At 44.3% G+C, this 8,336-nt stretch overlaps 1 pseudogene; it reads right to left on the reverse strand.

Annotated features, from left to right (window-relative positions):
- Nucleotides 1-2,182: 2,182 nt before the first annotated feature.
- Nucleotides 2,183-2,300, reverse strand: LOC126250348 (5S ribosomal RNA; annotated as a pseudogene).
- Between the last annotated feature and the right edge of the window lie 6,036 nt (nt 2,301-8,336).

Below are 8,336 nucleotides of genomic sequence, written 5' to 3' on the forward strand. Positions count from 1 at the left end.
GCTATACTGGGTATCCAGTGATGTTATACAGGGTGTAAATGATAACTGTTTACAGTGTACCACAGTGGTTTAGAGGAAGTCGAGACGAACAGTTTGCTACAAGCACGTGTTGTCTGTCCTCTCGGGAAACTACGAGGGCAGTTCAATAAGTAATGCAACACATTTTTTTTTCTGAAACAGGGGTTGTTTTATTCAGCATTGAAATACACCAGGTTATTCCCCAATCTTTTAGCTACACAACACTATTTTTCAACGTAATCTCCATTCAATGCTACGGCCTTACGCCACCTTGAAATGAGGGCCTGTATGCCTGCACGGTACCATTCCACTGGTCGATGTCGGAGCCAACGTCGTACTGCATCAATAACTTCTTCATCATCCGCGTAGTGCGTCCCACGGATTGCGTCATTCATTGGGCCAAACATATGGAAATCCGACGGTGCGAGATCGGGGCTGTAGGATGCATGAGGAAGAACAGTCCACTGAAGTTTTGTGAGCTCTTCTCGGGTGCGAAGACTTGTGTGAGGTCTTGCGTTGTCATGAAGAAGGAGAAGTTCGTTCTGATTTTTGTGCCTACGAACACGCTGAAGTCGTTTCTTCAATTTCTGAAGAGTAGCACAATACACTTCAGAGTTGATCGTTTGACCATGGGGAAGGACATCGAACAGAATAACCCCTTCAGCGTCCCAGAAGACTGTAACCATGACTTTACCGGCTGATGGTATGGCTTTAAACTTTTTCTTGGTAGGGGAGTGGGTGTGGCGCCACTCCATTGATTGCCGTTTTGTTTCAGATTCGAAGTGATGAACCCATGTTTCATCGCCTGTAACAATCTTTGACAAGAAATTGTCACCCTCAGCCACATGACGGGCAAGCAATTCCGCACAGATGGTTCTCCTTTGCTCTTTATGGTGTTCGGTTAGACAACGAGGGACCCAGCGGGAACAAACCTTTGAATATCCCAACTGGTGAACAATTGTGACAGCACTACCAACAGAGATGTCAAGTTGAGCACTGAGTTGTTTGATGGTGATCCGTCGATCATCTCGAACGAGTGTGTTCGCACGCTCCGCCATTGCAGGAGTCACAGCTGTGCACGGCCGGCCCGCACGCGGGAGATCAGAGAGTCTTGCTTGACCTTGCGGCAATGATGACACACGCTTTGCCCAACGACTCACCGTGCTTTTGTCCACTGCCAGATCACCGTAGACATTCTGCAAGCGCCTATGAATATCTGAGTTGCCCTGGTTTTCCGCCAAAAGAAACTCGATCACTGCCCATTGTTTGCAACGCACATCCGTTACAGACGCCATTTTAACAGCTCCGTACAGCGCTGCCACCTGTCGGAAGTCAATGAAACTATACGAGACGAAGCGGGAATGTTTGAAAATATTCCACAAGAAATTTCCGGTTTTTTCAACCAAAATTGGCCGAGAAAAAAAATGTGTTGCATTACTTATTGAACTGCCCTCGTAACTCAAATTGGCCCTCAAAAACCACCTAAGCTACAGCGCAAGCGCAAAGCAGAAGGTTTGTAATATCCTCTCGCTCTCTATTTACAAACTAGCTGTAGAGGGAAAAAATGATTAAGACTATTCTTGTGTGAAATTTAATGTAGTTTAATTTTGTAGTGGTGTACGTTTTCAAGCAAAACAGACAAAAGTGGTCTTCAAACGCACTCCCACTCTCACACTCACCCCTTACAAGTCAGGATTTTTAGTATGTTGCTCGTGGTACTTCCTCCTACCATTGTACAAAAATTTACAATTACATGAATTATTTCCCATATTCACCCTTCTTTGGTGTTCATTGACTAGGCTGTTACGCACCAACTTAGTCGACTATTTCGTTAACATCATTCATTTAAAATTTCCAGCGTGGGTACTGAAAGAAAAATGGATTTTGTATACGCTATAGAACAACTAATAACGTTTATAATTTCACCTGAACTTAACCGTTACAAGCACATTATTTTCGTAGTACACTCCGTCTTCAGGCCACGAGTGGCCTACCGGCATCATCCGACCGCCGTGTCATCCTCGCTGGAGGATGGGGATAGGAGGGACGTGGGGTCAGCACATCGTTCTCCCGGTCGTTATGATTGTATTCTTGACCGAAGCCGCTACTATTCGGTCGAGTAGCTCCTCAATTGGCATCACGAGGCTGAGTGCACCACGAAAAATGGCAACAGCACATGGCCTCCGGGATGGTGACCCATCCAAGGGCCGGCCACGCCCGACAGCGCTTAACTTCGGTGATCTCACGGGAACCGGTGTATCCACTGCGGCAAGGACGTTTCCCCGATTTTCGAAGTACAAAATTGTAAATTTTACAATTTTTAGGTGCACGACAAAGCCGGAGGCATAATAGCCCACTCAATGAAGATCCAAAAAGATTGAATGTGGGAAATAATTTGTGCAGCTGCAAATTTTCGTAGTGCGGTGCGAGGGGATGTGATGAACAAAATACTAAAAATTCTGAACGGTAAGAGGTGCGTGTGTGGTTGGGGTGCATTTGAAGGTTACTTTTGTACGTTTTTCTTGAACATTTCGAAAACTCCCACTCTCTAAGTAAAACATCCCTGTACAGAAGTAAACTTCATTAAATTTCATACAAAAGTGATCCTACACATTGTTTCCTCTGGGATTAACGGTTTGCACGTAGAGAACGAGAGGATATTGAAAATCTCGCGCGATCGGCATGCGCTGCAGCTTAGGTGGTTTTTGTAAGCCAGTCTATGGTAGTTTCACGACTTGGTAGACCATAGAAGTTCCGTTTCAAACTATTCGTCTCGGCTTCCTCTACACCACTGTCGTACTTTGTAAACAGTTACCGTTCACTGCACAAGGGCATCATGGCGAAGAAGCATTTGCAGTACGAGCTAAAATGTCAATGTACGAATACGAAATCTCTTATGAGATTAACCATTCTGTCTCGTTCAAACTCTTTCACATGGCGACAATACGCACAGTGAGGTCGAAATGTTATTCTGGCACCTGTTTTCACATTTTTCATTTTACGGCCCTTCACCAGCTGTGTTTGCCTTTGCCATCTGTCTGTCATCATTAACTACTAATGCAGTGTTCTGTATATGGATGAGCCTTTTCTTAATGTTGCAATAACAAACGCCGCTGTTTAATTATGTAGTCTTCCGACATGAGTAAATTTTTTGCGTGACTTTTAATAATTACACGGTGCAATTAACGCACAACGAAAAAATTGCCTTCATCCCTGGTGAAGTCATTCAGAGCAAACTCTAATGCATAGTTGACTGTCAGTGGCCACATACAGAGATCACTTTAGAAGAAATTACAAACTTCACCATACCTACTGGCGTGATCCATAATCCTGGAACAACTTATAATTCAAATGGTTCAAATGGTTGTGAGTACTATGGGACTTAACATCTGTGGTCATCAGTCCCCTAGAACTTAGAACTACTTAAACCTAACTAACCTAAGGACATCACACACATCCATACCCGAGGCAGGATTCGAACCTGCGACCGTAGCGGTCACGCGGTTCCAGACTGATAACTGATAATTTCTGCAAATAAGTGCAACAAACTACATTTTACAAAGTCGTTGTTATAGCTTTATTCCTAATTTTCCTTGCGTGTCTCTGCAATTTATCTCCAGTAAGGACGAATTAATATCCTTTTATAACAGTAAAATATATTTAGGTACCCTCTAACTTTGGACATACTGAAAACAGCTGTTACTAATGGAGAAATGAGAAGCATAGTCACAAAGAAAAATAGGTCCCAGTGACAGAACTGTCTTGTTTCTCGACAAAAGAAGCCTTAGCAGTATTATTTGTGGTGTCACCGCTAGACACCACACTTGCTAGGTGGTAACTTAAATCGGCCGCGGTCCTGTAGTACATGTCGGACCCGCGTGTCGCCACTGTGTATTCGCAAACGTAGCGCCACCACAGGGCAGGTCACAAGACACGGACATGACCTCGCCCCAGTTGTACGGACGACATAGCTTGCGACTAGACCTACCAAGTATTCCTCTCATTTGCCGAGAGACAGATTAAATAGCCTTCAGCTAGTCCATCGCTACTACCTAGCAAGGCGCCATGTGTATCATTGCTAATTGCTTACTACTATGCAAGAGATGTATTTCAACAAGAACAAGACTACATTAAAGTTAAGTATATTAAAATCTCTCTTCTTTTCTTTATAGTTTTTCATCCAGTCTCCTGTTTCAGAATTTACGCCCGTCTGCGTTAGTTTCGCGTGCACCTAGCCACTCATTGTGTCGAGACCTTAGGGAATCGACACAACATTATTCATAACGGTTATTACTATAAGAGTGTTCGTTGTCGAGTTTCCGTTCGTTTGAGCTACTAGTAGTGTCAAAGGGTGAATTCTATTTGTTTGGCTGCAGTTAATGGAATTCAGTGGGGCGGCTGGCGTGACAGAGGGCGATGCATTATTCATAAACCGCAGGCAGCTCTCTGTCTCAATCAATCTCCGTCAGGAGTCCTGCGTTCATACCCCGGCAGCGACAAAGTGCGCACACATAGCGGTCGGCAGCACAGCACGCACGGAATGCAATAAGCACGCACGCTAGATTACAGACTCGCAGATGGATTAGGCGCTCCTCCGCAAATCGCCCGACGTCCCTCTATTCCCTTCCCTGCAAATGATCAACCGTTTAATTTGTGCTAAAGACTTATATTTCCCTTCAACGCCTACCAGAAGCATGTACTGAAACTCTTTCTTCTGCGCGAGTCTTGTGGAATAAGCGTCATAACGATTTATCAATGATGTGCTATTCGTGTAAAGTATACATTGTGTTTCCGGAGAAATCTTAATTATTTAAGGAAGTAATCACATGGTCAACCACAAGTCAAACCGTTGTAAAATCTGGTGACCAGTTTTCAGTGCGTCTATGATTACAGCTGTCTGAATCTTATACGCAAAAGATCTCGTCTCCCCCGCCCCCCCCCCCCCCCCGTCTCCCGCCGCATCAACCAAAAATAAAGAAAACATTAACAACACATTGGTAACGTATTGAAGTGGTTTATTGATACGAAACTCTGAACGTATTGAGAAAAAATATTAAGTAAAATTTGTAAGAATGCCTATACCGATGTTAATATACTTTTCAGTTCCCTTCGCAACATGATGTGTAGTTCTTCTGGTAATATCTTGATGTAATTTTGCCACGGTGGCACGGTTCATAATGTGAGTGAGTGATTCGTTTCTTGTCACTCATTCAGTCCAACAGACAAAACTTTATTGCTATAATGTCCGACAGGCTTAACTGTAAGTGAACATGATCTGAGCGGCTGATCCACTGCCCCGAGTAGACGGGTAGAATGGGCATGAGCTGTGTCAAGCTAATAGAATAGACTTAGTTCTTACACTCAAAGGAGTCTATTCCAATAATAATGACAATTAATTCTGCACGAAGTCTCCATACGGGAGCACTGTATGAGCAATGGATAAGTCAACATGTGCAGTTAACCAATTAACCACTCTGCATCACTCATTCACGGCAAGTAATGTCCTTAATTCAGTTTTTTTTAGTTTTGTACGCTAATGCAACAGTACATTTAACAGACTGATTGCGTTTAGTGATGGAGAAATCTATTTTTTTGTATCATACAGTAAACAAACCGTGTGAGATTGTGATACAGAGAAAACCCATTACTCTCTGGTTCAGTTTGTTTGCAATTTCTCAATAGTTAATCAATTCTGCATGATCTCCAAACTTTCCGCTTATGGCTGCGTTTGCTTCAAGGAACAGACCATTCCAAAACGTGTATCTGGACACGCTACAAAATTTGCCCATTCCACAACTCTAAGCCAACAGTGAGTAGTTCATCTCTCAACACAGTCGTACTCTTTCTCACTACTATTTCGATGTCAGCGAATTGCTAAACACGGAACTGGGAAAACGTAGACCATGCCTCGAATAACGGTAAGAAATATCAGTCGTGGCCTTCGCTCTGACCCAGATTGACCACATTCAGTAGCTAGTGTGGGGCTGCGTGAAAGAGTCAGTGGTAATGCAACTTTATCAGCAGATGCAGCAGAACTTCGAAATCCCATCAGCAACGACTTAGAGTGGATTGATATGAAAATGTTAGGGAGGGCGTAGGGTAAACAAACAGTCTCGATGTTAACTGTATTAGTAAAAGGTAACATACTGATCACTTTCGTCAAATACCTAAAGAGCTACTTTTTGTAGTCCATAATGCTTGTTCTTCCTAGTAGTGTATTGTTAAGGCTATTCAAAGATCTATATGTGTAGAAATCTAATACCGGTTATAATTACAGAACTTCAGCCTTGCCAAAGCATGGAATCCGATGCTTTCTTTAACAGACTCACAAAGACATCAATACAGGAAATACTTAATGATGCATCGGTATCGCAGCATAGATTGCTGTCTAACCATGGATTCAATTTGTGTATAGTTCTCAGTCGAGAAACGATGTATCGCTTGTGTATTTGTGGCCGCATGCTCAGTGGCGCGATACACGGGTTTAAAAGTATGGAGCTTGTGTTATAGCTACCTCACGTTCGTTTTCAGTACAATCCTTGAAGCCATACCCAACAAGTTCATGGGCCCCTTTGAGCAGACCAATCAATCTCCAACACCAGATGTGGCTTTCTGCCCAACTATTCCATCGACGAACAACTTTTTTACATTTTCCACCTCATCTCTCATCAACTAAACTAACGAAGATCCGCCATACTTATCTCCCTTGGTATCCAAAAAGCATTGTATCAGGCATAGCATTCTGGACTGCTCGTGAAGATACAAACCTATGCACTACGTCCGCCTTATGGCATTCTTCCTTCATCACTGTCATACATGTATGACAATGAACCATACTTATTCCTGCAAATTTCACCCCCTGCAGGTGTGCCCCAGAGCTCTCCCTCGTTTACCCTCCTTTACATCTTCCACAGTCCAGGCATTTCTGAACACCCTCCTCCCACCTACTTCCTGCAATAAGCTAACGACAACGACTAGCACCATGCCCTCAAACTTTCCCACGCCTCCCTCCAACGCCAATGGACTCTCGTGGTCGAGTAGTGTATTACCTGGAAACTTCAAGTAAATCCACAGAAAATCCAGGCAATCATATCTGGTCGAACCACTTGACGTTTCCTTCGTTCAGATTTCCATCTCTCCATCAACAACCAACCCGTCCTTCTGACTAACACAGTAAAGAACACTCATGTTCAGCCGGCCGGAGTGGCCGTGCGGTTCTGGGCGCTACAGTCTGGAGCCGAGCGACCGCTACGGTCGCAGGTTCGAATCCTGCCTCGGGCATGGATGTGTGTGATGTCCTTAGGTTAGTTAGGTTTAATTAGTTCTAAGTTCTAGGCGACTGATGACCATAGCAGTTAAGTCGCATAGTGCTCAGAGCCATTTGAACCATTTGAACTCATGTTCAGAAAAGAACAGAACACCTTGAACGACTAGAAATAGGGCGTTCATATTCTCAGGACGAGTACAGTAGGATATTTTGCAGAAATGATTAGCATTTCAGTCACGACGTCGTCTCAGCATGTCTCCTGTTGGCTAGTAGGCACAGGGTGCGCCATGGGCCCTGATAACTTGTTCCATGCGTGATGGCATCGACGCGTATAAGGCGCGAATAGCGTCCTGTGGTATAGCCATCCATGCTACATTCACGTGGTTACTACAAAGTTTGTCTGTGGTGGTTAGTTCAAAAATGGCTCTGAGCACTATGGGACTCAACTGCTGTGGTTATCTGTCCCCTAGAACTTAGAACTACTTAAACCTAACTAACCTAAGGACATCACACACATCCATGCCCGAGGCAGGATTCGAACCTGCGACCGTAGCATGTGGTGGTTGGCATTGGGTCACAGCGCTGCACCCGCCATTTCGCCATATGGCACACATTTTCGACTGGCGACAAGTCTGACGATCTGGCGTTCAAGGGCAAAACGCTGATATCCTGTGACACCAAGAAGGCACGTGTTCGTGCACCAACATGTGGACCTGCATTGTCTTGTTGAAAAATGGCGTCTGGGGTGTTGTGCAGAAAAGGTATGGCTACGCATCCCAGGACGTCATCCACTTAGGTCACATTGGTCACAGTGCCATGGACACACCCCATCTGTGATAATTGGTTGCTCCCAGTAGCATCCTACAGCATAAGGCCATGAATTGGCGCTGTATGTCTTGTTGAAATACAGTCTCTGTGATGCCGCTCCCCCTGTCTGCCACGAACAAAAAGGCCCTCATCATTTTCAAACAAACAGAACCTGAATTCATCCGAAAACATTATCTGGTGCCATTCCTGACCCCAATGACGTCGTTCCATTCACCATTGCCGG

Source organism: Schistocerca nitens, chromosome 3 (genome assembly GCF_023898315.1).
Source record: "Schistocerca nitens isolate TAMUIC-IGC-003100 chromosome 3, iqSchNite1.1, whole genome shotgun sequence".
Classification (NCBI taxonomy): Eukaryota; Metazoa; Arthropoda; class Insecta; order Orthoptera; family Acrididae; genus Schistocerca; species Schistocerca nitens.